The sequence below is a fragment of the Rhinolophus ferrumequinum genome, chromosome 5, assembly GCF_004115265.2.
Source record: "Rhinolophus ferrumequinum isolate MPI-CBG mRhiFer1 chromosome 5, mRhiFer1_v1.p, whole genome shotgun sequence".
Classification (NCBI taxonomy): domain Eukaryota; kingdom Metazoa; phylum Chordata; class Mammalia; order Chiroptera; family Rhinolophidae; genus Rhinolophus; species Rhinolophus ferrumequinum.
Window position 1 is genome coordinate 42,189,394 of NC_046288.1, and position 26,973 is coordinate 42,216,366.

Here is a 26,973-nt window from a genome sequence, read left to right on the forward strand (position 1 = left end):
TTTGTGTGCCAAGTGTGGAAGCCAGGGCCAGTCAGAAGGCTGTTACGGAAAACCAGGTGAGACATGCTTGGACAAGGACGGGCTTAGGGAACGGCAGAGGGGACGCCGGAAGGTCAAGGTGTCAGCTCCCACCTGGTAAGTTTTAGGTGTCTCTAGACTCCTGGATGACAAACCATCACATTTCTTGGGATCTTTATGATGCAATAATGTATTGCTCTTCAGTTTTTAAATAAATGCTATAGACTCACCACATTCACTTGAGCATCCAAGTGTGAACTGTTTTCCAACAGGCATCGACAGATTTACACTGTCACATACAGTTTTGATGGTTAGAATCTTGGTGGTTGCAGGTAATTTCAAATCCATATAGACCTTTGTGCTTGGTGTCCGCACTCGAATGATCTTGCCCTCCCCACTATCACAGCCATGCAGGCTCCCACTTGGCACTGTAAATAAAGACCCTTTCTTCTCACCCACCTACCCTTCCTTTCTTTCCCATCTTTCATCCATCTCCCATCTTTCCAGCCCACTCCCTCTATTTATCAGAGGCCACCTCTCCTAGGCCTCCTTCTGTTGCTACCTAAGGTTAACATTCTACTTATGCATTGCTTCTCTTTCCTTCTTGCCCACTCAAGGATGTCTCTCCAATAATTTCCACCAACTCTCACTTTTTCTACCCTGCATCAATTTTTCCTTCTCTATTTGTCACAAAACCTCTGTAATTCTTCTCTCTATTCCCCCTCCCATTCTCCTATTAAGATGGTATATAACCCTTAAAATTTAACTACCCCGTTGAGTCATACTTTGCTTCTTAAAGAAAAATCTTACAGTCCCTCTCTACAGCCTTCACATAACTCTCCCTCCCATTCCTTCTTGAACCCACTCCAATCAGGTTTCACCCCGCCCCACATCAAAACTACTCTTGACAAAATTAGGTGACTGCCAAAGTGACATAACCAATGAACATTTTTTAAATTAAAATATAATTCACAGACCATAAAACCCACTCTTTTAATGTGTTAATGTGCGGTCACTTAAGTGGTTTTTCATGTATTAATGATCAATTCTTAGTCCTCTTCTGAGATGTGGGGACAGAATCCCAGAGAGCAGTTTCCAGGCTCTCGGCCTCACATGGAAAGGTGCTGGCTCGGGTAGTAGATGGCTGTGAGCTGTGGCTAACTGACCATCAGCTGTAACCAGTTAGCCAATTGGCCACTGATATAACTGCCGCAGCTATGTTGTTTGGTCAGTCGGTTGGGTGGCAGGCAGAGAAGTGGACAGCAGGTCACAGGTCGTGTGGCTCCAGCCTCCAGTGAGACTATAGTGGTATGACTCCCCTACCTATGGCTCCGTGGGTGTTCCTTTTTGGCCTCACCATGTCCTGCGTTCTTATGTGGGAAGCGGGAGCAGAGACCCCGCAGGCCGCCCCGCTCAACAAATGGCGCAGCGAGCAGGGTCTCCCGCACGACAGAGGCAAATGACCAGTAACACTGACAAGAGTTGAATATTCCCTCCCTGGGAATGCTTCATTCACTTTGATTTCAGGACACGATCAGGAAGCTCTGCTGGGAACATGTGCTTTTTAGACATTCAAGCAGAGATGAAGCACAGGTTTGGATGTTCTCCAGTTCACAGGAGAGGTCCTAGGGACACCCACGGATTGTGTTAAGGCCCTGAAACTGGACACAGTCAGAAGGGGAGTGACTGTTGAATACGCCACTGTGGCAGAACAGTTATATTCAGCTGAAGTCATCTGACTTCCTCAAATCACTTATCTGCCTAAAAGCAGGCTTCCCAAAAGAACATCATTGTCATTAAGTGTCATGCAGGGTGTCATGCGGGGTCTCAGCTCCTGCTCCCCGCCTAAGAACGCAGGATATGGTGAGGACAAAAAGAAACACCCATGGAACCATAGGTAGGGGAGTCATACCACTATATTCTCGCTGGCGGCTGGGTTGGAGACACAGGAAGCAGGAGCCACACTATCCGCAACCTGCTGTCCACTTCTCTCTGCCAACCAACCTCACTGCAATCCGCTCTTGCTAGCTCAGCCAGCATCTTCTTGCTAGCCCCCATTTTCTGCTAGTGTAGCCACGGCAGTTATATTAGTGGCCAATGGCTCACTGGTTACAGCTGATGGCCAACTAGCCACAGCTGATGGCCATCCAATCACAGTTGATGACCATTTACTACCTGAGCCAGCACTCAGGAAACCGCACTCCTGGCTCTGTCCCCACAATAAGTCACCCCAAAAGCAACCAGGCAAGACTGACTCTTACCACCTGAGACAGAGAAGTTGTAACCATACAGTCGTAACCACAACAGACGTGTCTCAAGACTATTGTATTTCTTATCTATTCTCTTAAGGGCTCATTTATCTTTTTAAAACACCATTTCTTTTCCCATAAGTGCCCTTCATCCCCTCCTTCTTATTAAGATGGTTTTAAGCCCCTAATTCTAAGGCCCCAAAGAGTCACATTTTTCTGTGAACTCCCTTCCTTTGTGATTAAATCTAATCTATCTTTTCTCTTGCTAATCTGTCTTCTTTCCATTTAATTTGCAGTCCCCTGTTGGGAAAGAGTCCCAAAGAGCAGTTTCCAGGCTCTCAGCCTCACCTGGAAAGGTCCTGGCTCCATTATGTAACCCGCACATGCTAGCACTTATGTAACCAGTTGGCCATCAGCTGTAACCAGTTGGCCATCAGCTGTAACCAGTTAGCCATCAGCCACTACTCTGTTTGTTTATATTCCTGCCATGGCTACGTTACTATGCACAGATGCCCTTGCACATGAGGATACTGCAGATGACAGATACACAGATGTTGCCTCCTGCGCCCCGACTGGCCGCCATCAGGACTATGATGCGGGAAGATCCCTTGGGGCATTAGCGTATGTTACTTCCTCCTTCCTACGTCTGGGCCTGCCGCCCTTGAGAATATAGTGATATGAACCCCCTGTCTGTGGCTCCGTGATTGTCTCTTTTCCATCGCACCCTACCCAGTATTCACCTGCCGGGAAGGGAGCTGAGCTCCAACATTACCCGTGTCATTACATTCCCCCAATCATCAGCCTAAGAGAGTAGAAGAAAAGTTTTCTCTTCCTACACCAAAGCTAGAGAAAAAAACTCAAGGACCGGGCCTCGAGGTTATGATTCAATTTCTGAAGATTAGAAAGCACAAGCAAGAGATAATTTGGCAAAAGTTAAAAATTAACAACTCCCTTTATTTCCACAAGTTACACAACAAATCATTTATAGATGATAATCTGGTTCCCGACATGCAAAAGTCTATAAATAAGGCCCAAGGAAGTGATTGTTTTATGAGTCGCAGTTCAACATAATTGGAGGTCAGACTGAAAAGTATCTATGCTTCTTCTTCAACTACACTCGGGAAAATAAAGTAACATTGTCGTCTAGACACTGTCAAAATTTACGACAGAGACCTTAACCAAGGCAGCAACCTGGAGGTCCTGGGGAGGAGGCGCTCTTACACCCTAGGTCGGCCCCCAAAGCCCCACAAGAAGAACTCTGTGGTTACAGCAGAGCTCTTTGGTCCTAACAGCCCTTCCCTTCAACCTCTTCTTCCCCTCTAAACTAGAAATTCCTCCCTCTTTCTCTTCTTGTATGTGGCTCACCATGGCTGCATAGAACCGATTGCAATCCTTTACTTTTCCTGAATAAATCCTTTTCCTGTCACAATACCTAGTTGACATTTTTACAGTTGACAGAACAAATGGAAACTCGGCACTTAAAATATAGTTAGTGATTTTGTAATGTTATTTAATTTCAATTCTCTTAAATTTAAGTACTAACATGTGGCTACTGGTTAACATATTGATCCAGACTATTTTTTTAAGTCTATTTCCACAATCCTGGGTTATTTTATAAATAACCAATTTTATAATCCCATAAAAGACACACAACCTTGTGTGAGCAACAGGCATAAAGGAAACCACTTCAAAATGGAACTGGAGCTGCCATCCCAAAGGAACTACCTTACACGTTGGATTTCTCAAACCTTTGGAATACCAAAACTGTGAAAAATAACCTTTTGCACTGGGCCTAAACCTGCATTGTGGGGATGGAAAAGAAGAGGGTTCGATGGAAAGTAACCTCACAGGTTTATGTGAAGGTAAAGTCCTAACTGGGCAGATCATGGTGGGTAGTCAAGCCCCAGGCTTATAACTTCTACAGTGAAAGGTTTTAAGCCAGCGCTGCCCGTTGTTCTTGCGCATCTAGGTTAACACAGCATTGAAACAACAGAAGTGATACCCCTCCAACGGGGTATTCACCCTAAGAGAGCACAGAATCCTAACTATCCTGTAATCCCATCCCCGCCTTGCTTTCTCCAATCTTCCTTACATCTCCTCCTTAATTTCAAATATATAAAAGCTGCAAAACTGTTATTCTCCAGAGCATTTGAGACCTTGTTTCCTGGCATATTGGCATCAATTTGGCTCAAACAAACTCATAAAATTCTCTACAGGTTTGGACATTTCTTACGTCGACATTTGTATCCCAAACAACTGTATACAAAGCTAACAGGAAAGCGGACATGAAAGCCTCCTTCGGGAAACTGCGCTGGTACCTTACTTACAGGGTTCTCAGAGCCTTATCAGGTTGGCCTGTGCATTTAGCTTACTCTGATTTTCACATCCGATGAATTAAAGGAGACAAGGAAATTAAACACCATAATTTACTAACAGGCAATTATGTATACTAGAAAAGACACTTTCAGAAGGGCTCTGTACAACCATGATGGAAAGGACCATATCAGCTAAACTTACCTAATCTGTGTGCAGGAACAGAGGATTTGATATTATTAATACCAGCAAGGGAGCAGACAGCATCTGTTGTGGACGGCTAACCTAAGATTCCAGACCAGGCCTGTGTAATCTACACCTTCATTTTTCATTTTTTCCTTACTTCAGTTTCTTCCCATCTCACAATTAATATGAGAAGTCAAGCACTCGCTATAATAGTTACTGTTTCCTTTTCCCCATTAGTTTCTACCTGGAAAGATAACTTGGCACTGGATGTCACCTTTAAACCTACTTCACAGGTCAAAATGTCACTGGTTGTACACATAGTCAAGGGTATTCAATGCCTGGAGATGTCAACCCTGGCGAATATTTGGAAAAATACTTTTTCCTTGGGCAGGTGTTGCAATGAATGAATGAATACATAATTATAAACATATCAAAAACCTTTGGGGAATTTAGGGGAGCTCCTACCAAAGCAATAGTCAGCCAGAAAATCTTTAAATTCCCTGGTGCAAGTTGTGTGAGGTAATAGAATTGCTCTTGACCATATCCTAGCTGCACAACTAGGGTTTGCGCTGTTAATACTTCCTTTTTCACTTGGCATAAAACACCTCTTATGAAGTACAGATGAAACTAGATAAAATCTGGGTACGAGGAAAAGGTTAACTACAGTGCGCACGGACACCTCATGGTTCTTCGATATCTTCAGTTAGTTGTCCTGAGGTGCTGCCTCCTGGTCCAGATTTATTCTCCAAATAGGCCTAAGATTTTGTTTGTTATTAAAGGAATTTTTGCTGTTATAATAAAACTGTTTTGGATAATGGTTGCTCAGCATTTTGAGATGATCAGTAGGGCCTATGAGATTTCATATGAGAAACCTCAAGAAACTACACAAGATGTTTGCCCCAAAGGAACATGACATAAAGCCTTCCTCTGTTCTGGTGCCAATGTTGCTCAAATGTGGCGTAAGGCTCCTAAGAAAACTATTTTCCCTTCTTCATGGGAAATGACATACGGGGAACAACCCTTTCCAGTAATGAAGAACGAACAATCCTTCTAATAAATAATCTGTGTTGTTTTCCAATGATTGATCAGCAATGCTTTCAAGGAAAGATCACCAAAAGGGGAAAATAATATAAATGGAGCCACTTCAAAATGGAGTCCAAGCTGCATCCCAGGGGAACTTCCTTGTAGTTCTTACTCCTCAAACCCTCTATATGTTAAAACTGAGCAAAATGACCTTGGGACTGAGCCTAAGGCAGCATTGTATCCCAAACAACTGTTTGCAAGACCAGTTGACTACAGAAAGTAGACATCATGACTACTGGACTAAAAATTAAAGACATTCTTTAAAATTAGCACCATTATATCAGCTTATCTGAACCTACAGAAATTCGTTCCTTAGCTTACCGTGTTTCCCCAAAAATAAAACCCAGTTAAGATTGTCAGCCAGACGAACACATTTAGTACGTTATGACAATGTTTCAGAAGATGACGTGACTGTATTTGAATAATTGTATATTGTTGTACATACAATTATTATGAAAAAATAAGACACCCCCTGAATATAATTTGGAACTTGTTTCAAAAAATGTAAGACCCGGTCTTATTTTTGGGAAAACACGGTATTAACACCCACAGAAACACCTTCCTTCTATTCATATAATTATTCCTTCCCTTTCTCAAAAATACCTTTTGCCTTCACCTCCTAATCAGACACTATTTGTTTCTGCCTAAATCACTTCTTCCACAATAGCTATTCTTTTTTTTTTAAGGTAGTTCTATTTTTAATTTTTTTATTAGTTTCAGGTGTACAAAACAATGTAATAGACATTTATACCCCTCCCAAAGTGATAACCCCCCTTCCCCCAATCTACTACCCCTGTGACATCGTATATAGCTGTTACAATATTGTACATAGCTGTTACGATTTCATTGACTCTATTCCCTATGCTGTACTCCACAATAGCTATCCTTTCGATCTCAAATAAATGTGTTTTGCCTCTCACTTTCACCTTTTATTTTTAGGATAACAGCACATCTCAAAGATATGTGACCTACGCATATCTCACCTTCACAGATGGTCAGCCATTAATCAGGAAACAGTTTGAGTTAACAAGCTGAAAAAACAAACAAACAAAAAAAAAAAACCTTTCTTATATAGGGCCTAATAAATAAAAATTAAAAATTCCCATCTTCATTCTGTTTGTTTTGTAAGCATTCATGGGTCATCTTTTGAGAAAAACTGGGAACTTTTACAAACACTAAAACTTGGCCAATTTCATTTCTTCCCCATAAGAGGCTAAACCCAAATTGGCAGCTACAGTCGGGTCTTCTATAGTGTTTGAAATTTAAGGCATTACTCCTCTTTGTAGAGATGCATTGAGTAGGTCACAAATCTAATAAACTTTTACAAGCTCAAATTTACTCCAATAGCACCGAAAGAGAGCATAGATATTGGTTTCTGACAGCGTTCTCCAAAAAAGGAACCAGAGTGTCTTGGAGAACAGGGTTGATCTTGGTTGATTACAGGGTTAGGGCAAAGAAAATGCAAACTGAGCCTGGAGCATTTTGTGATACCAGAAAGTAAGGAAGGGCTTTAAAAGGGGGGGTGGGGGAAGAGGAATGGTGGTATGTCAAAGGGCACAGGGACCAACCTGAAAGAGATCCCAGTGGCCAAGGCTGGAATGACTTGAGCGGCCAATTAAATAAGGACGGTATTACATTATGATCTACGTAATAAAATAAATATCCATTACTGTGTACTGATACCAACAGTTGAATAAATAAATGAGGGAGAATGGACAGCTCTTCTTTACACAAGAATTCTACTTAGTAAACATAGGAGGAATAGGAAAAAAAATATATTAATTACCATTAGAACAACAGAGTACAATATACAAAGTTGCACCAATGGGTGCTAAAATTAGTGAATAAAAGTTTAAGGAGAAACAGAATATTTACATAATCTAAGTTTACATTTACGGTTAAGTAGAAACAGGATATCTGCATAGTCCAAGTTTCTCTCCCAAGATATCTACTAATTACAAAAGGGAAAATGATAACTTTCCACTAGGAACGCAGCAAACAGCAATTAAACCAAGTTTAACCTCAGTAATAAGATGTCATGAATCCCTGATATACATGGGGATTCCTTCTGATATATTTTCCCCATATGCACAACTTCAATCCTGATGAGAAAACATCATGAACTAATTGAGGAACATTCTTCAAAATAACTGACCAGTACTCATCACGTATGTCAATGTCATGAAAAACAACAAAAAGTTGAGGAATTGTCACAGATTGGAGGAAACTAAGGATGTGTAACAGTCAAATGCAACCTCATATCCTAGACCTGACCCTGAAAAAAAAATGACAGTGATATCTAAATAAGTCTATAGTTTAGTTAACAGTATTATAATATTGTACCAACATTAATTTATTAGTTTTGACACCTGTACTATAGTTATGCAAAATGCTACAGGAACTCTGTATTATTTTTTTGCAACTTTTCAATAAGTCTAAAATTTATTTCAAAATAAAAAATTAACGTGAATAAAATGCCAATATTTTTCAATGTTTATAATGGAAGCACAATGTTAGACTTAAAATGCCATCATTGTGCTTAAAAACTTCTTAAGATCTACACAACCCAGTCACAGCTGTATGTACTGTGGGAGTCCAGAAATAAATAAGCCCAAAATGTGCCTCCGTAGTTTGCAGATCGTTTTCATCTAAAGGCAACTTATCAGCAAGCTCAAGAGAAATTTCTCCTCTCCTTTAACTACCTAGAATTTGAATTAGAGCCCTTGCTCATAAGAGAGATTATCAGAGATAACTTCTTTTGACCTATCTATAGGGCAGAACAAACTACTATTTACTAAAGTTCTGCTCTTCTTATCATCCTTCAATGATCTTTTGAAGCCCCAAGGCACCTTATCTCATTCCTAGCTCAGGATGTCTTATATATCCCCTTCTATCTCTGAACCTCTCTGACTCTGTCATGTGTGTGAGGTTCCCATACATATGTATATGTTAAATTTGGTTGTTTTTCTCTTGCTATTCTGTCTCATGCCTATTTGATTATTAGACCTGCCAGAATAACTGTGAGGGTAGAGAAAAGTTTGTTCCTCCCCAACAGTATTCTGAAAAGTATTGTTTTATAAAGAATAACACATCAAAGACATATTTTTCTTGTTACTCAGGCATACTTATAATTGGTTGAAATTCAAATGATATGAAGAGTTGTGAGATCCTCCTAAAAACCAAGATTTAGGGCCTATATCATACTGAAAGGGAAGTAAGAGCAGGATGCTTACATTTTGTAAACTGTTCTCCAGACGTATACCAAAATAATGGTAAATATTATTTCCTCCATTTTTGTATTTCCTGCAATTTTATTCTAAGAACAGGTAGGTATTAGGAACAAGGTATTAAAAGTTATTAAAAGCAAGAGGCACTTGTATAAATACATTATCATCAAGATAAAAAAGGCATCATCCAAACCAACTATCAGTGTAGCAATTAATGCCACTAGACCTGTGCTACCCCATCAGGCAGCCACTAGCCACGTGTGGCTATTGAGCACTTGCGATGTGAACAGTCTGATTAAGATGTGCTGTACATGTGGACACACATTAGATTTTGGAGACTTAGTATGAGTAAAAGAAGGAAAAATATCTCATTAATAATTTTATATTGATTGCATATTGAAATTATAATACCTTTAATATATTGTTTATATAGAAAGAGAGATAGATACAGGTAGTGTTTCAAAGTTTCCAAACAATACTAAGCTATTTGGTCTCTTCTGATCCTCACAAGTAGGACGGAGTCATTCCATTGTACAGAAGAGGCTATGAGCTAGTATTGACAGACCAGGAACACATCCTAGGACTTGAGACTTTTCCTTGATGATGACTCCACTGGCTGAACATTTGCGGAATAAGATTGCTTGAAAAGTATTTATTAGTCATAGGATAATATCGGGAATGGCTTTTGCATTCCCAGTGGAGGGTCAGATAAGAACAGTAAATGTTCTCAGCACACACTCCGTACCACAATTCTGACACTTTCAATTGACCCACACTTTACTTCTGGGCAACATCAACAAAATACAGATCCCTTCCATCCAAACTTATGTTCTCTGGTCCCATGTAGAAATTATGATACGGAGAGATGACTTCATCCAAGGCAGAAAATGAAGGAATGACAGAGTTTATTAGACCCAGGTTAGTCAGGGCCTCTCTACTCCCTGTCAACTCATACATTCTCTTCTTGTCCCTTCATGCCTTCACAATGAGCTGCTGTATGAACATGAAAGAAAAATGCGAAACACATTAGCAGACTAGATAAAAAAAAAAAAAAAGTACGAAAGGTACGGTGAACTTTACTCTCGTGCAACCTGGTCTTTTTGGCCCAGCTGTGAGTGATGAAAATGCCTCCCTGGAAGACTTAGTGTGAGCATAAAGTGAGAATGGATATACCTGCATGTGGTAAGCACTCAGCCAACCCCCATCTCCCCTGTTTAATGGCCACTTCCTTTTATTTTTCTGAGGATGTACTGACTGAACTTGTGTTAGGGCATTCCAAACTAATATGGGCTGGTTAAGGAAAAAGGATAAAATGGACGTCTTCCCTTTGCTTTTTAAGTATTTTATTGTCCCTCTACTTTCTATCCCTTTTCTCCCTGACCCCTGGGGTCAGCGTAAGGCCAGGGGCCGGCTGTGTAGGACAGGGATCAGGAGGGCAGACCTCCTGTGTAAGGGTATCCAGAGTGTGGGTTCCTCTCAGGCGGGCTTTCCTCTTTCCTTGTCAGACACTCAAGTCAAGGGGCTTCAGAGGGAGTTCGTAGGGCTTGCTGCTTTCTATAGAGACTTCAATGTTTTTTACCCTTCCAGATAATGAAGAACATCATACCAGTGATATGACAGCCACCTAATGCTACCTAGGCCCAAAGGGATTGAGGTAGTGATCACCAAAGTGCACAAAACCCTGTTCAACAGGGTTTCTAACATTGCTAAGATTTTATTCTACTCTTCTTGCCAAAAACAACACTTTTTCACTGAAATGAAGGTGGGAGCAGTAGTTTGCTTTACACACACCAATCTGGCCCCCCCATTTAATCAGTACACTATTCACTTTCAAAGCTACAATTCTCTGAATATTTTATTTGTCTCCATAAGCAACGTATGTGGCTCAAAAATGAGATATCCACTTCCTAGCAGTCTCCCAGTGCAGCAGAATACCTGATTCCAAAAATTATGGGGTGAGCGGGACTATCATGAGAAGGGGGACTGAGTGCCAGCTTCTATCCAAAACAGCTTCTATCCAAAACAGAGAGAAAGACAGAGTATTTTGAAGAATATGAGGTGCCCCTATCCTGCTAGAAAATCTAGATGTTTCCCCAAAGAAGGCCCAAACAATTACAAAGCAGCATGTGTGACCATGGGGTCTTAGCAACCAACCACCATTTTCCATAACACTTAAGAGAAAGGAATATTAAAACTACAGCAAGCAGTCCTAGGAAACGCACCATTGCATGTAGTATCTATTAGATGGGCACACAGGATGCTCTCCCCCTGCCATGGTTCAGTCTCCTCTACATCCTTCTGGGACACAAGACATTTCCCTCAGAAGTAAATGCCAGGAAAAGCCTCTCTAAGGAGCTGGTACGTTTCCCCCCTTTATCCTCATTGAATTATGCTTCATGCCTCTAAGATGGAACTTGATATAGGGTCCTACAGTCTGTCCATGTCCCTTCTAATGTGCTCCCGCACAGTAACTCTACTCTTGCTTGTATTTTATTTTCCATTTGTAACACTTACGTTCGCCTCAACTACTTCATGGATGTTTAATAAAATAAAGGCAGAAGTAGATTTTGGGTGTAAGTGTATTTTAATACCACCTTGAAGTAAAAGAATGTTTTACTTCAGCTCTTGCTGAATGCCCACATTCTGAAACAATGATGACCCATAAATATTTCTTACTATGAATGTACTTTATTTCTGAAAGTGGAATGAGCTTTTACATGTCTACAATTAGGCAAGAAAATAAAACTAGGCAAGATTACAGGAATTTTGTTTTTTAACTACTAGATCTGCAATCTAACTTTTTTGAGCTTTTACTTTTCTGTTTTGTTCTAACGTCTTCAGTATTATTTTTAATCAGGATTGTAATAAGGTGGTTAATTTTTTGAAGTTAGTATTTAAACTATCCACAGAAAAATACAAAAGAGAGTTCATACCACTTCAGCAAACCACCCAAAGTTGTGGACAAATTTTACATCCTGAGAATAAGAAAAAGATAGAATAAACATATTGATTAATGTCTTTTAAAGTACTAATATTAACAAACTTTTCTCCCACTGTGTAGTAACTTCCATGCTCACTAAGTTTTCATCCATCCAGTATCAACTCTAGCTTCACACATTTGGAGAAAAGCTAAAGTTTGACCAAAGGGCCCTTAACACACACTAGCACACACGGAAACAGCTGCACCAAAAGCATCGTTTTCTTAAAAAGCAGTCTGCATTTTCAGTTTGCATTTCATATTCACTTTCCAATGAAACTGGGAGGGACCAATTAAAACCTAATCATCTCAGTTAAACAGTTCTCTACTTTCTACCAAATGTACACGAAACACCCAACGACTTTTCAAGCCACACATATTCCAAAGAGCATTTACTCACTCAGCTCTTCAAGGGCTGATCTCAAGGTCCGTGCGCTGAGAGGCAGAGCACTGATAATCATTTACATAAACGCTGAGATGAGTCCGCCGGACCTTCCGAACGTTCCCTAAGCAGCTCCTACTTCACAATGACATCAAGCATCTGTACTGTGCTTTCTAAATCGTGCAGCTTTTCCAGAATCTTCCCGGTTCCTTTCCAGGCTGCCTCCTTCCTGCGTCCCCAGTCTCTTTTGGACGGTCTAGGACTTCCTCTCTCCTCCTGCGAGCTCAGGACTCGATCTGTAACTGACTTAGGGCACAGCCCGCGCGCGGCAAAGCCCGGCCCCAGGGCAACCTTCCTGGATCGTCACCCACAGCCCACAGGGCAGCCCTCCTCGCGGGCGCAGATCTTACAAGCGCAGCGAACAGCCTGGGAAGGCGCCAGTCCAGGCTGGAGCCGCGGACTGCAAGTCGGGGCGGCGGGCGGCGAGCCCGGGCGGCGAGGAGGCGAGCGCAGGCACCGCGGACTCGAGCTTCACAGCGCACAGCTCCGGCTGCAGGCGGCGAGAGCGCAAGGTGAAGGCCCCTCCCCTACGCTCAAGCTCTCTGGGGGTCGGAGCCCGCCTGAGTGCAAAAGGCGTGGTACCGCCTGCGGGTCTGAGATAATCGCCAGGGCGGAGCCCGCGCCCCTAGTAGCGCAGGTACCGCCACCCGCCCGCCAGCCCAGGTCAGGGACAAGACTATCCCGGAGAGCGCAAGTGCAACCCCAAAACTCCCTTCTCCAGGGCACTTCCGAAATGGACAGTTAGCGATTAGCCCTGATAGGATGCTACCCCTACTGATCAATACTTAATGAATTTGGTCACTAACAGTGCCCTGCGCCTCTAAGCACCGAGGGACTCTGACGCCTCGACCTTTTTCAATTTTGAACTGAGAGCAAGTAGGCAGTCTCTTCTGAATGAACTTCTGAGAAATTAGGTTCCTGTGCCCCAGGGCCAATAAAATCAGGAACTAATTCAACAGGGAGAGAGGAGTGGCAAGAATACTTTTTTGAGTGGAAATATTACTGGAAACAAAAGTATTAAAAGTATTCTTTTCACACTCCTGTAATAAACACTTCTTTGCAAGACACTGATCGTGCGGAAAAGCTGGAAAGTGATTGTGCAGATTCAGGAAAAGGATTGGTTATCAGGCTTTATGAGTGTGTATGGCTATGCCAAAATTCACCTGCTGCATCTACTCTCAGAAATCAGTGCCTACATCTATCTAGTTTCTGGTTTACATTTACAAACAAAAATCATATTATCAGTTAAATTGTGTAAAGCAACACTAGGAATTACTGTTAATTCTTCACCCCATACCAAAAATAATACTTATCCAGGAGACCTAGATAAGAAAATGGATTACACACAATTTTTTAGAATATTAAAAATACAGTACTTTCTATAATTTTAAGTCTGCATTAGGGCATAACAAAATTGTATCCTAAAGCTCATCACTTTTGTAGGTGATGGTAGTTTTTAGACTTGCTTTTGTAAATACTAGTAGACATAAAGCATCAAAGACTATTTACATAGTCAAGCTAAAAGCAATGTTTATCTCTTGAGAAATTCTAATTATGTGAAAAAAAATGGTTGTTGTTTAAGTGATGCTAATTTTGCTATGTGTTTATAACTTAAATGCTATATATACAGATAGACAGATATAGATAGAGATATATAGATAGATATGTATATATTCTCTATTAATATAAAGAACCAAAGTTTGTCCACTATTTTGTAAAAATTAAACTGCAAAAGTCTGAATGAAAAAACAAATAACATACTGTATACTTTTAAAGGACTTTAAAAGTATATATCTATGATGTGCCCAAATGCTTGGGTGAAATTTGGGTTGGAGAGGAAATTAAATTTCTGAGTCATTTTAAAGACCCTTAAAAAACCCCATACAAATACATTTGTCATTTTAAGCAAAGGTTGGGAAAAATTCTTCAACGCTGGCTTTTAATAATTGTTTGCAAACTTGAAAAACACTCTCTAATGAATAAAACTTTTAAAGATGAAAAATTTTCCAGCAAACTCTGAAGACAGTTCCAAGAGGGAACTTATAAAAATGGAAAAAACACACATGAAATTGATAAAAAAAATACATCTAAAAAAACACAAGATAGTAAGTTTACTATACTGTTCTGCAATTATATAAAATAAAAATAAACCAAGCTATTTTAGCTGACAATTGTTGTCTCCATAATGTTGTAGTCCTTTTTTATTTTTTACTTCTATTTTCTAAATTTGATATGATATAATGCAGATATGCAACTTTTACATTTGAAAAATAAATTTTGTTTAAAAGTAAAATAAATTGATAAAATATCAGTTTGTTTTTACTCAGTAAAATGTACATATAAAGATACATGACAGGAGAGAGAAGTAATCAATGCAATGAGTATTGGAAAAAGCTTAACCAATGGTCAAATCCTAATAAACATCAGAGAACTCAAAGAAAAAGATATGTGAAAATAATTAGTCATATCCTCATCCAAAACAGCGCTAAAACCATTAAAACAACAAAAAACTTTCTGCCTTCTTTTTAGTCTAATTTTTTTAATATTTTAGTTTGTGATTTTTTTTTTATATTGATGTCAGTTTGTTAGCTTAAGTTATATTAGAACCTAACCTCACCCTAAAACTTTCTCAAGCTAGTCATTGCCATCAAATTCTGTTTGACAATGTGGACCAAAAAACAAAAAAAGGATGCTCTAATAAATCATAAATTCCTAACTGGGCAGGTCATGGTGGGTAGTCATGCTCCAGGCCGGTAACATCTTTAGCGAAAGGTTTTTAAAGCAATCCCTATCCATTCTTCTTGTGCATCTATGTTAATACAGCTTTGAAATGCCAGAAGTAATACCCCTTGAAGGCATAACCACCCTCAAGAGAGTACATAATCTTAACTATCCGGTAATCCAATCCCTGCCTTGCTTTCTTCCACCTTCAGGTAACTTTCCTTAAATTCCTTCCTTTGTTTCAAATCCATAAAAGAAACTGAGAAACTGTCCTTCTCTGGAGCATTTTCAGGTCTTGCTTCGCAGCAGCTTCGTCAGTTTCGGGTAGAATAAACTCTAATGAAAGTTCTGTGGACCCTGAGGAAAGAAGATACTGAGAAGGGCTCTGGTGGCTAACTCAGAGCCTCACAGATATTTCTAAATAAGTGTCTCTCACGCAAACAGCACTTCAGAGACAAGCCTGCCCTCTCCACTGAACTGCTTGTCTGCATGTGTTCCTACCATCTAAGCCAGCACTTTTAAAGGAGTTCCTGGAATAGTATTTCAACCAATAGGGCTAAGGCTTTTCCCATCCAATCAGAGTTGTGTAGCTATATTTCCCCTCCCCATCAGCATCTTCATCGACCAATCAGAGCGGCTCCATTCTGACCAATTAGGACAGTGCCTTTTAGACCAAACTTTGAGGATTTGGAGTCCTCATTTGAATGAGGACAGACCAATCAAAGACCAGGGTGGGACTTCTGTCTATTTAAGTCAGCTCTCTCTCAGGTTTGCAAAGTGCACTTTCCCTTTCCACCAAAGCCTGAATACTGTGTTTCCTCTGGAGCCAGAGTAGAGGTGTCTAGCTAACAAGGGGCCTGGCCTGGGGGCACCTCACCACCATGCTGCTTCATAATTGAGCCATAGCACTATTGAGCTGTTCCATAGCCATGCTGTTCTTACAGATGTACTGTATCACAATTCAGCTGTTTGCACTGAATAAAGTTTCCCTCTTCACTGCATCCCAAATTGGGGACTCCTGTTGGCATTGAATTGGCGCCAACCAACATCATTTGACATCTTTTCAGGTTTGGACATTTCTTCCGTCAACAACAAATTCAGATTAAATGAATTGCTTTATAAAGAAGTGAGTCATTTTAACTATAAGTTAGCATTTTATTTGGGACTAATTATTTTCAAATGCCCCGTTTTCTCTTTTAATGTTTGGTTATTATAGGACACAGGACATTAGGGAGAAAGAAACCTAAAGATGACCTTCCAAAGTGGACTGATTTGCACAGGTCAAAAGTTAGGTGAATATACAGGTGACTCACAGCTTTTCTTGGACCACAAACCTCCAGCATCCACCTCATGACCTCTCTGCCCGAGATTTATAGAGCCTGGTATTGGGAATCCTACTGAATGTGTTCTCAATCTGGCACTTTTTCTTTTCCATTTAATTAAACTTTTTTTCTCTCTTATTGCATATCAAACAGGAAAAAAAAATCGCCTGTAACCCATCAGCCACATAACATCTGCTTTTAGTCTTTTCTATGCATACATATTTTCTTAAAAAACAAAAGTGAGCTTACGAGTGTATACAAAGCACGGAGATGAAGGGCATCATCTAGAATCAGATAGTCTGTGTCTGAATCCTGGCTCTCCCACAGCCTGCAGATCTGAACTTGAACTGGTTACTTAGTCTTTAAGTTGTTATTGGAAACAATCAGAGGAAACAATCTCCCCAGTAGATACAGAGATTAAATGAGATAATGTCTGTGTAAAGCACTGAACAGTCATTATCACTGATTAGCACTCAATAAATGGTAGCTATTATTATTTTATAAACTGCTCTGTTGCAAACATGGTTTCCTGTCATTCAACCTCTTGTTACAACTTAATGCTTAATGGCCGCATGGTATTCAATTATTTGTTGTATGCCAAAATTAATTTAACCAATCATCTAATTATTCACAAAACATCGTTGTAGCTATTCTCACATCATTGCTCACATTCATATATATTCCAGAAGGGAAATTGTTGGGGCAAAATGTTATGCCCACTTAAAAATTTCTAATACACATAGCCAATTTTCCCACACGAAATTTGTGCCAAATTCAGTCTCCCAACAATTTAAAAGGTTGCTTGTTCTCCTAAATTCTCACAAATACTGGATAGAATAATAAATTTAATTTTTTAAAACTTGATAAATGACCAATGGCAGTGGTTAATTTATACTTCTTTGACTTAGTGAGCAAGAGTTACCTTTTTAAATACCTAATGATGACTTGTGGTTTATTTGTAAATTTTCTATATAAGGCCTATATAAGGCCTTTTCCCATTTCTTTCTATTAATTTTTCAGATGGCAGAACAAGTAAACAGAAAGAGCATGGATCGCTGATGATATCACTTATCTACTGGACTATCTCCATGATAGTTGAAGTCACTCATGTTTTACATGCCTTGCAATCAAACCACAGAATTATAAAAATTAGCATTTCTTTACAATCCTAATTGAAAGCTTTGGAGCCATCTAGAGTCCACACCCTTGACACACACACTGAGATCTAAAATGGCATTAGTGGGGTGAGTTGTGGCCATGTGCTTTTGTAGGCAGTGTCGTGACATAAACAGACAAATAGGGAAGATGTCCTCCAGTAATGGGAGCAGACAGGCTCATTCATGAAATCACTTGAGCCTCACTTTTGAAAACTTCAAAAATAACTGGGAGGTTTTGTGGGGGTTGGGGTGAGATGGAGGTGGTAATACTCCTCTCCAATAATCACACCGTGAAGGGCTTGCTTGTACAGTTTTCACAAGGGTATCAGTGCTTGATGGAATATCAGCAAAAGCCACAGGCAAAAGATACAAATTTGTTTAATGTTGATAAAGGATATGGCTTATTATACAGAATGGTAACCAAAGCAGTCTTCTCTTTAAAGGAACATATTTCCTGGGTCTGTAACTCCATGAATCAGGTACCCTAATATCAAAGCTCCCAAAGGGACATATGACATCAGACTCATAGGATTTTTAATATCCTCCTATACCTCTCCTAGCTCTCAGCTGCCCTGAGCTCTCAGTCTATTTGCCTGCCTGAACACCAAGTGCAAAAATCTCCTATGAACCTGTTACCAGCTTGTCACGCGGGAGACCCTGCTCGCTGCGCCATTTGTCATGCAGGGCGGCCTGCGGGGTCTCTGCTCCCGCTCCCCACATAAGAACGCAGGACATGGTGAGGCCAAAAAGGAACACCCACGGAGCCATAGGTAGGGGAGTCACACCACTATACTCTCACTGGCGGCTGGATTGGAGACACAGGAAACAGGAGCCACACAATTCTCAACCCTCACTGTGCCGCTTGCAGGCTCAGCCACCATCTTCTTGCTAGCTCCCCCTTTTCTGCTAGCCTAGCCACGGCAGTTATATTAGTGCCCAATGGCTCACTGGTTACAGCTGACGGCCTACTAGCCACAGCTGATGGCCATTTGATCACAGTCGATGGCCATTTACTACCTGAGCCAGCACCTTTCTATGTGAGGCCGAGAGCCTGGAAACTGCTTTTTGGGGCTCTGTCTCCACACAGCTTTCGGGTTCTTGGGTTCCCCAAGGTAGTAATCGAGAGAAAATTCCAGAAACACTTCCAGACCGATTTTATTAAGCTTATGCTAGAGCACAAGGGAGGCAGCACAGAGGAGAGGAAAGTCCTCAGAACTCTCTCTGGAGCTGGTTCTGCTTGGCTGCTTTTATAAAACAAAGGACTTTTTAAAAAGACAAATGGACTTTTAGGGAATTAAATGGAAATAGGAGAGTTTGTGATAATGTTTGTTTATGCAATTTCTTATCCAGGTGTGAATGGTTGGCTGGCTGGTAGAAAGAGCAGGCTTTTTGAAAGTAGAGGGCTTTCTTTATAGGTGTGTTGCCTGGTAATCAAGTTAGTGCCTGTGCTGTGGGGCAAGATGGTGGACTGCTCTTTATCACTACCCGCAGGAAGGTCAAACAGTCATCAAATCTTGATCAAATGCACATGCAGAATAGAGGTTTCGACATCTGTATGGAAGTAAAGGTTTTGAAGGGAGATAAAATCAGCTGCTTATGCATTTTTGCGTAGGGAGTGATGGGATGGTGACATTCCTTCACCCCAGCCCAAGTCCCTACGCTTTGTCAATTCGAGTATGTTATTTCGTTCTTGGTCCAAGTGGTAAATTGAAGGGTCAGTTTTCTCCTGTCAAGTATAAGTTTCAGGCAGGACTTATTAGGGACTGGGGGCATTTGGGTTACATATATAACATCTGTAGAGGAAAGGCTATTCCGTGACATGACCGCTGCTTAAGTGCTGCCGGACCTGTCAACTAGATACGGGGCAGCACAGACATTGCTTCCCTTGATTCCCTCACAGATTGTCTGATCGACCCCCTCCTCTATGCCCCACAGCGTGCTGGTTTGTGCTGGTGCCTGGAACAGGCCGTTGCCCTGCCCTAGGCAAGCATGACAGGCATTTACCCTTATCAGGAGTGGATCACGCCGCAGTAGTCCAATCCATCCCGCCTTGTTCTACATGCATATAACCCTTTAGCGCCTGTCCTATGGAGTGGAGGATATCCATGGCATCCCACTGTCTCCCGCCACGCACTTCACATGTAAGTTCCCCTAATAAACTCTTAATGTAATGAGAATTGTCAGCCTCTTCCTCTGATTTCTCAGCCCCACGAGATTTTCCCAACAATATCTGTTGTGGGTCCAACTATATTTGTTTCCACTACCATTCCAAGTTAAAGAAAATAAATAACAGTGCAAGACACTGCATACACCATGTTCCTCTGTGGCTCTGTTCACAGCTACCGTGGGCCTTTGGCGAACTCGGTGAGAGAAAGGTCAGTCTGTAATCGCTTGAGCACTGACAAGTATGTGAAGGAATGAAAACACAGTACCAGCATAGACAACTCCTCTCAAAGCTTTCAACTATCAAAAGGTATACCTTAAAGGCTATCTTGGGGTTCACAGAAAATCTTTCTTATTTGATTTAAATTAGACAGGACACGATATGTGTGCATGCCCAGAGGACAAACCATAAAGAAGAAAAAGTGGTTAATTGGTAAAATCAGGTCCCTTAGAATGCAGGATGGAAATGGAATTCAGAGGAATTAGCATTAGAAAAGGAAAAAAAATTAAATTTTGGTATAAGGGAAGGGAATCAAGATGTGTCCTCATATAGATAAATGTTTTAATTAGGGAAAATAGAGAAAATTGAAAGAACTGTCTGGCCCATAACCCCACTTTCTGAAGTTGGAGGATCAGCTGAGAGGGTGCCTGTGAATGAGAACATAGGGGATTTGAGAAAATGGTAATACTGGAATAGGCCTGTGTTCATTTCCTATGGCTACAGTAGCAAATTACCACAAATTTAGTGGCTTAAAACAACAAAAATTTATCTTCCATTTCTATTGATGAGGAGTCTGATGGGGGTCTCACGGGACTAACACCAAAGATGGCAGCAGGTCTGGGTTCCTTTCTGGAACCTATTCCAGGTTCTAGAGGCTGCCTGCATTCCTTGGCTTATGGCCCCATTCCTCCAGCTTCCAAGCCAACAGCAAAGCATCTCTCTGACCCTGCTTGTTATCACATCACTTTCTCTAACTCTCATCCTCTGCCTCCCTCTTCTACTTTTAAGGACGCTTGTAATTACGTTAGACCCACCAGAGAAACCAGGATAACCTCCCTATTTTAAAGTCATCTGATTAGCAACCTTCTTTTCATCAACAACCTTAATTCTCCTTTGCCAGGTAATCTAACATTCACATTCTGGATATTAGGACATGGACATCTTTGGGAGGACATTATTCTGCCTACCACAAGGTCCTGAGGAAACAAAAAGGATCCTAATGTAGGAACCCATCCACACTCACATAGTTGGTATGAAGACTATTTTAAACTGAAGACATTAGAGATACAACTGATGCAGAAAGAAGCCTTTTTGGAGCTTCCCTTATCTGACTAAAGCCAGGGTCTTCAGAGAGTGAAGCTGCTATAAATCCCATCTCAGGGAGCTTTACCACCAGGAAGAAGACCAACCACTCATACCTGGATAAGAAATTCCGTAAACAAACATTATCAAAAACTGCCATACTTCCATTTGTTTCCCTTCCATTGGTCTTTCTAAAAGTACTTTGTTTTGCCACAGAAGCCCTTTCTCCCCTCTTCCCTCTCTATCAAGTTGGTATATAAACCCCACCCCCTCATCTTTTCTCCTTTAATCTGTCTGTTGTCAGTTAACTTTCAGCTCCTCCTCCGCCCAATGGACCTAAATTGATAGAGGAAAAGTTTTTCCTCCCAACACTAATAAGGGACCTAGAGAGATTGCACAGCAACACCAACGACCCCTAATGTTAGATTCTATGAATGTCCTGGAATCAGGACATGGCTGTCCCATTCACAAAGAAGTAAAGATAGAGAAGGTTAAAAGTTTGAATAAAGTCTAGGAGGTGGTTTTGGTGGGTGGGTAAGGTAATAGAAAAAAGAGCAAGGAGTGGGCGAAGTGATTCGCCATAGGAAAATGAAACTAGGAAGAGACAGGCAAAATGGGAGAAGAGCTGGAACAGGAGGATAAGGTCACTGAGTAGGAAATTGACATTTAATATTGGCATTCCAGATTTTAACAAGGTCCCAATGTTTGAACATGACAGTAGGATTATGGAAGTGGAAGGGAGGTGGATTTGTCTTCTATTGCTGAGTGACAAACTATCAATTTAGCATCTTAAAACAGCACTCATTTATTATCTCACAGTTCCGGAGGGTCAGGAATCTACATAGGCTAGGCTACCGTGTTTCCCCGAAAATAAGACCTAGCTGGACCATCAGCTCTAATGTGTTTTTTGGAGCAAAAATTAATATAAGACCCAGTATTATTTTAATATAAGATTCGGTCTTATATAATATGTATAATATAATATAATATAATATAATATAATATAATATAATATAATACCAGGTGTTGTAATTTTTGCTCCAAAAGATGCATTAGAGATGATGGTTCAGCTAGATCTTATTTTCGGGGAAACACGGTAGGTCCTGTTCAGGGTATCAGAGGGCCAAATCAGTGTGTCAGCCAGCTGGACTCCTTTATCGACACTCTTATCTGAAGAATTTGCTTCTGAAGTCAAGTTGTTGGCAGAATCTAATCCCTGTTTTAGGACTGAGGTCCTTGTTTCCTGGCTGACTGTTAACCAGCTCCTCCAGGTTGTTCACATTCCTTCTCATGTGAACCCCTCCATCTTCAAAGCAGATGAGTCCTTCTCAAAATTCTTCTCTCTCAGACTTCTCCTTCTGCCTTTTAAAGGGCTTCTGTGATTAAATCAGGCCTACCTTGATAATCTCACTATCTTAGAGTCAACTGACTTGAGACTTTTAATTACAACTGCACAGTTCCTCAAAGCAGTACCTAGGTTAGTGTTTGGCTAAAAAAACCAGTGGATGAACTGGAATCTTGAGGGCTTGGGAAGAAGGGGATCTTTAGAATTCTGAGTACCCTGGAAGTGAAGTTGAGAAGATCAAAGAGCACAGAGCTAGAGTGATGGGTTGATCATCTAGGATTTTAGATAAATATCTTTGGCAGTAATCATCTTGGAGAGAAGAGAAATGCCAAAAACCAGTTGTCAAAGTCTTATAGATATGGAGAAGAGAACAGAAGGTGGCATTAATTCAGAGAGAGACAGCGTCATGTGTGTATAAGTATACAGCAGTGCGTGGGGGAGCAGGGGTAGGTGTGTTAAGAGCCCAGAATCTGGAGCCAGAGCCAGATCACCTTGGATCATATAATTTCCTTTATAGAGCAGACAAGAGACCGATTAAGAAATAATTCATTTGGGGGAAAAAAAGAAAAAGAAATAATTCATTGGGTTATAAAGTTCACAGAGGTATGAGTAGTCAAGTTCTAAAAAATGAGCACGGCGGATGGGAGGAATACATATGATTAGGTTCTCATAATTAACCTGCAGAGTCAGAAAGTGGCATAGAGGTTGTAACATTTGTCCCTGCAAAATAGGTTGGAAAGTTCCATGTTGAGAGTTCACCAAACTAAATTTCACATATCCATAAAGTCTTCTGTTTAAGTAAATTTTTTAATTGAAGTATAACATACATGCAGAACAAATAGAAAATCTAAGTAAACACCCTGATGTATATTTACAAAATGAATACACCTGATTTATTATCAATACCCAGGAGCCTCTCTCATGCCCCACCCTCGTCATTGTCCCTTCCAAAGGTAACCACTCTTCTGACTTCCATCATTATACATCAATTTTGTCTGTTTTTAAACTGTATATAAATGAAGTGATTACTCTTTTGAGCCTGCCTCTTTTTATTCAATATTATTTATATGAGCTTCATCCACATATTTTCACATAGTAAAGACTTATTAATTTTAATCTGTGTAGGATTCAATTGTATGAACCTACTGCAATTTATCCATTCTACTACTGATCGGCCTTTTGGGTTGTTTCCAGTTTTGAGGTGTACCCTAAAGTGTTAGATCAAGAAAGAATCCTAATGGTTGACTAACCACATCACCCATTAGAATGGCCCAAGTAGAGGCCCGAAATTTGAAATCATCTTCTCCCCTTGATTACGCTTAAAACAGCATAAAGAGAGAGGACCAGAGTTGTAGAAGAGAGTGAACCCATAAGCCATGGTTCATTTCCCCCTCCAGCAGATGCTAGCCCCAGTCAGCAACATTTTCCTGAGGGCTTCCCTTGCGTTAGGTCCTGTGTTTGGCAATGAGGTAGAGAAATAACACATAGAAAAGGGGAGACAGATGTCTAAATGGATAGATCACAGTGAAAATGGTATGAGAAGCGTTATACACCTGGGGCTGGTTTGACTAAGTCTATATGAGTATGAGGTTCATAGAATGCTTTCACTGGGGGAAACATCTGAGCTTAGTATGCACAGAAGTTTCAAAATTCCAGGGTGGTTGAAAATGAATGAAAACTCTGGGGTATAGATAGGGATGATGGTCACACAATATTGTGAATGTATTTAAGACTCCTGACTTGTACACTTATAAATAGTTAAAATGATAAATTTTATGCTGTGGATATTTTACCATAATAAAAACATTTTTTTCTGGGCAGTTCTTTTGGAACTCGCTTTTGTTCATTTTGTTAAAGGTTTCTAATGTGAGTGCACGGTCCTCTCGATTCATTTGTGGTCATGAATTGCCAATATTCATTCTTGAGTTACGGTGTAATTATACATTCGTTGTGTAAACACTGACAAGGTCTTTCCTGATCACTCGAGCATGAAGTCATTTTCAACTCCAAAACACTATCTACCACTTTCCACATTCTGCCTTGTGTGGTAGTAATTTGTGAACCTGTGCCAGGCACATCCTGGATGCTCAATAATATATGATGAGTAATCAAACAAGGGAAAGACTGTTTTATCTTCCAAACTAGAAAAAGTGTCATGAGGAAAAGATGAAGAAATGCTAGATTAAAACAAGTTAACTAAGGAGACTTCGTCATTGTAGAACATGTATACAGCATTTGTTCATGAATCCTATCCCCCAAGAAGCATCTCAACTTGAACAAAAATATGAGAGAATCTTCTGGGGCCAAACTGTGGAGGCTTTGAATTCTAAACCAAGGAGTTTAGACTTATCTTGAGGGGAAAACACTATTGAAAGTTTAGCATCGAGGGATGACATTGCCCAAGTTGTCTTTTAGAAAGATTAATCTGTTCATGTATAGAATGGATGAAGGAATGTGGGAAGGCAGAAATCAGTCTGCAAATGAAAAATATAGACTGAACAAGACCAATGGTGGAAAAATTTGTGAGAAAATGGGCATAAAAAAACAGTATAAAGGAAGAATTTACAGTATCTGGTATCTGACAAAACATTCAAGATGTGAATTGACTTCAAGATCTCAAACCTGAGAAACTAAAACCTTTGTAGTGGTGTTAATGAAAATTATGAGGGTAGAAAGTATGTCTGACACCTCAGGGTATTTCCTAAATATTGCCTTGAAACAACGGATAACTGATAAATATATATTGACTGAATAATAAAAAAAAGTTTACCTTATATAATTCAGGGACCAATCCACCCTTACCTGAATCTGCTATGTTGTAAAGATGGAGATGGGTGTCATAAAAGGCTTACCTCTGTCATATAATACATTACTGACTACTATAAACATTTCATTGCCTATAGAGATAAGAGTTTATTCATGGTAGGAACTAAAGCTAAAGTGTAATGAGTATTAAATAATTCATTATACACATTTGGCTATCAAGCTTAACTTTATAATAGCTGATGTCAACAAGGCTAAATGCTTATAGCCTCACCCAGAACCCATATTAGACCAAGAAATATACATTAATTATTCTGTGCATGACAAAGCCATAAGCCAATCGAGATGTACCCAAGTTTCATCTCACCTCTCCAGTTTTTGCTAGTTGACCTTTGGGTGCCTCAATTTCTTACCTCACATTAATGGTGATAATCCCTGTCAGAGGGTTGAACAAAGATTTTTAAAAATTTGTGAACAAGGATGGATCTCGAGATTATCATGCTAAGCAAACTAAGACAGAAAATGTCGAGAACCATATGATTTCACTCATATGTGCGATATAAAACTGAAAGCAACAAACGAACAAGATAAACAAAAACTCATAGACACAGACAACAGTTTAGTGTAAAGGGGGAGGGAGGGTGCTGGAAGAGGGTAAAGGGGATCAAATATATGGTGATGGAAGGAGAATTGATTTTGGGTGGTGAACACACAATGCAATATAGAAGTGATGTACTATAGAATTGTACATTTGAAATCTATATAATTTTATTAATCAATGTCACCCTGATGAATTTAATTTAAAAAAATATTTAAAAACTAATGTGTATTTCGAAAATATAAGGTAACCTTGATTTTTACCAAATGCCAGTTATAACAGTTAATATATATTGAGTACTTACCACTTGCCAGGCAGTATTCTAAGTGCCTTCTAGTTTTGCAGCACTTTTAAAACCTCATTTAATCTTCACCACAATGCCTTTACGTGGGTTCTATTAAAATTTCTATCTTGTAGATGATGAAACTGAAGCATAGTGAGATTAAACAGTTTACCCAAGGTCATACAAATATTACAATTTATGCTCATGTTTGATTCTTTATATTAGTGCTGATATAAGATATAATAACACCATTATTTCCTGTAAAAACTGCTAAAAGAAATTGGAAAGTAGAGGAAAAATAAATTTGTTCAACCTTCAAAATCCCCCTCAGCCACAATGGATCAAAATAAAGGAAGAAAAGCAAGAAAAGTCTAGGCAGTTGCAAGTCCAAGAAACATCTCCAGAAAAGAACCTCCAAATGGTAAGAATTATGAAAGCTTACGGGATGAGGGCCTTGGGTCTAGAAGCAGGTAATGGTGGTAAGGAGGTTAGCCAAAAAAAAAGGGAACTCAAACTATAGGAGGCAGAGGACTAGAGCGAGGCTCACCACTTGAAGCCCAGGGCAGGGATGGGACTGGCCACCTACAAAAGGGGTGGCAGTGGTGGGAGACAGTGTAGCTGGATGTGTCGCTCTGTTGTTTGGATGGGCATATTGTAGCAGAGACACGGCACATAGGTGGGGAAGCTCCTCCAGCCCACCTTGCCTCTCTCATAGCTGTGGAGGCCTCTGTGCCTCCCCAAAGGAGAGCAGTGGGTACTGAGAGCCACTGGAGTAGACCTCTGCCTGTGAAATGCCAGGTGTCACCTGTTGCATCAATTTTAG

General features: G+C 40.3%; 1 protein-coding gene across 6 annotated transcripts in view; it reads right to left on the reverse strand.

Annotated features, from left to right (window-relative positions):
* Window positions 1-26,973, reverse strand: part of LOC117022510 (broad substrate specificity ATP-binding cassette transporter ABCG2) — a 95,262-nt gene that overhangs the window by 35,372 nt on the left and 32,917 nt on the right. For 2 of the 6 annotated variants that reach the window (XM_033106628.1, XM_033106627.1), the window contains exon 1: window positions 12,846-12,978. The exons of 1 other annotated variant lie outside the window; for it this stretch is intronic. The gene's annotated coding sequence lies outside the window, so the exon portion shown is untranslated. Of the gene's footprint in view, window positions 1-12,453; window positions 12,979-26,973 lie in introns of those variants that run through there. 3 more of the 6 variants (XM_033106626.1, XM_033106625.1, XM_033106620.1) reach the window with 2 other exon arrangements.